Source organism: Pleuronectes platessa, chromosome 11, assembly GCF_947347685.1.
Source record: "Pleuronectes platessa chromosome 11, fPlePla1.1, whole genome shotgun sequence".
Lineage (NCBI taxonomy): Eukaryota > Metazoa > Chordata > Actinopteri > Pleuronectiformes > Pleuronectidae > Pleuronectes > Pleuronectes platessa.
The window spans coordinates 11,999,355-12,002,835 of NC_070636.1; positions in this window are offsets into that span (position 1 = coordinate 11,999,355).

A 3,481-nucleotide genomic window follows, 5' to 3' on the forward strand; every position below is an offset into this window, starting at 1 on the left:
TGCTGTCTCTCTTGTTTGTCTGACTCATCTTCTCTCAAATCCTCTTTATTTCAATTATAGACATTCGCCTTACAATAAAACATTTAATAACTTTAAAACGTTTTTTAGATGAAATGGTTTCATTTATTAACATTTGGTCTGTCAGTGGTTGAGGTGTTGAGCTGCAGCAGAGATTAACTGCGAGACTGTGCCAGGGTTCTCTGAGTCCGTCCACAGGAGCAGATGTCTGGGCTTCAACTCCAACCCTGTGGACAGGAAACAGGCATGACAGGGTTGCCTGGTGCAGAGAAACCTGGCCACAAATTCCAACATACACCCTTTGATTAAGGTATCAACACACTTTTTTTTTTAAGGGTCCAGTGTGTAAAATTTAGCTGAACGGGATATATTGGCAGAGATTTTATAATCCAATAATCCTAGTGATGTTTTCACTAGTGTGTTTCATCTAAATTGTACAAATTGTTTTATTTACCATAGAATGGGCCCTTTATATTTAAATACTTGATATTTACATGAGGAGTGGGCCCTCTCGATGGAGGCCGACGTGGTTTTATTAAAGTAGCCCAGACTGAACAAACTAAACACTTTTTGAGTTTTTATGACGACTGAGGGCTACCACCGGTTCTCTTTTATTTTGGAAGGGGAGGGTGGGGTGAGGGGGTATTCAGCTGCAACTACAACTTCACCACTAGATGTCACTAAATCTTACACTCTGAACCTTTAAAGCTGTTGGCTATTAGACATTTTTTAAGCTGTGGTCAGAGCATGGCTGTACGGATAATAATCTCAAAGTATTAAGCCAGCCCACCACTTTTTTCCAGACTGAAATACCTCAACAACATAGATATTGAAACTGGATACAGCACCACTGCTCATTGCAGCATTTTCCTCCCAGTGGCCACTTCTGGCAGAAAACCCCCTGTTATCCAAAACAGCTGTTTCCACATAAATCAACATAGAAACAAGAATGATTAAAAATGCGTTTTGACAGGCAGCGCCTACGAAAGGAATCCGTTATTTTAAAAATGTATAATTTCCTTCTTTTTTTTTATAAGATCTACAGCATTCTTTTAGAGAGCTACAAGTGTGAATAGCTTTTGTTCATTGCATATCTCTAGTAGCAGAATTTGAAGAATTACAAATATTGCTTTACCTACTGGTCTGAATAGAAGGCGCAAAATTAAACACTTTGAGTAAAAAATGTGTAAATTATAAGATTTTAAGTTTGCAGGTGTTATCATTTGAGATGATGTCGAGCTGACTAATCTGTATCTCTGTAAGTCTATTATAAACATGCACTAATGCTTATGCAAAGGTGAAATTATTGATCATAAAAGATAATAGTGTCCCACCTATTTGGGGAAATAGATTCTGTTAGATGGTTCTTCTTTGTTCCTACTTGATTGTTTGATTTGATTATTTCACAGATTTCTCAGCCTTCATCATTAGGCACCACACATGCTCAGACCGTCTCCAAGGGAACTCCTCCAGGGAGCCCTCAAACCTGCCTCCTGTTCTTTTTGTTGCCAGGACAACAGACGGCGAACTCGCAGCACATGAATCAGGGTCTCATAGCAACAGATTGGCTTAGAGCTCGATCCTGACCAATCAGGAGCTAGGTGCTGGTAGAGGAAGCCCTGCTGATGCTCCATCCTACTGTGTTGCAGAGAGGGATGGGTGGTGTTGCCTGTTGTGTAGTAAACAAAGCCTCAATGCAGAGTTGACAATAACAGAATTATACAAGAAAAATACAATCATCGGTAAAAACATCTTTGTGTTGACTTCTTTTCAGTAATAAATGATGGAATAAATAATAATTCAATCCGTCAGGTATTGTTAAAAAATACAGACAAAATAGAATACTGTGCCTTTATTTGTAATTCCAAAGCTAAAATATAAATATGAAAGTTAAAACTCCCCAGCTCTATAGATACAGTGGACCACACACAAAGAGAAGGTACAATTGTAAAAAAAACAAGTAGGATATATTAAATGTAAAAGGAATATTGTAGATTGCACTAATCTAATTGTTAGACAGGCTAACTAGAAACTAAAAATTAAAGAATAAATGAAACCTCAGCCTTACATGGTTTGTAATACAGTTTTTCTCCATTGCTTTGGATCATTTCACGAAACAGAAATGACATTCTCAGAGCTCTAAGTGCAATTGGCAAAATAGCCCATATGGTTCAGCACAACTACATAGATCACCTTCAAAAGGTCATATCTCACCCAAAACAGTTAACTCAAGTTTCAAAAGCAAATCATTTTCTCATATAAATAGTCAGTGCCCCCAAAATGAAAATTTCCTTCTCGCTTGCTGTGGCTCATCTCTCAAAATAACATAGATGGTTCAGCAAAACTCCATAGCACATCTACAAAAGGTCATATCTCTCCCAAAACAGCCAACTCATCAGTCAAAACTAAATCCTTTTCTCATACAAATAGTCAGTGCCCCTAAAATGAAAAGTCCCTTTGGCATTGTTTAAACACTACAGGTCAAAATGTTTAGATGTTTTGTCAGTATGGCAGTGGACCATAGAAATATCCCTCATGTGCACATTTCAATCTTGGCTCAGTCCTTGAATGGTCACTGAGTGGTTACAGTAGATGTTTTCTTTCCAGAATATTATGTGTATCAAACAGAAAAAATATTTATTCAAGGTTTCACATAAAATATGTTTATTGAACTCATACTGCCATGGAAATTGTTAGAGTAATTGCCATACATCGTGCTTACAGTAACAGAAAATGTGTACAGCACAATATACTGTCAAACAATAAGCACATCAAAACTAAAATTTGGCATAGTGAGATATGACCTTTTGAAGGTGATCTATGTAGTTGTGCTGAACCATATGGGCTATTTTGCCAATTGCACTGAGAGCTCTGAGAATGTCTTTTCTGTTTCGTGAAATGAGCCAGAGCAATTGAGAAAAACTGTAAACTTACTGTGTGATTGGTGATCAGATGTGTGAAACTCAACCTTGATCACTAAAGTTCTAGTTGCACCTGAAATTAAGCCAATGATCCAAGATATCCTTATTACAGTATATACCATGATGTTTTTCATGGTATTATGTGCCTGTACGATTTTGACAGTAGAGTGAACTATTGTGCAGGTGATGATGTAAACAATGAAATTATGCCAACATGTTCTGCAGAGAACGACCACTTGACTGAGAAGCGACAGTCAGTTTTCACCAGCAATATATATTCAATTGGTACTTGGGCTAACTGAAGGCAATTGTACCTAACCGTTTGCAAAGGTGTGCTAAATCATTTGAAATTTGTGCAAGCTGTTGGAAATTGTACTTGTCATTGCAAGGATGTGCTAATACAATTGCAATTTGATTAAAGGAATGAGATATTCCAGTCTGTTGTGAACCAGTGCCCAGTGGTTTGGAGGTTTGCACGTGTTGTTTTGAGAATGTCATTTCTGTTTCGTGAAATGAACCAAAGCAATGGAGAAAAACTGTAA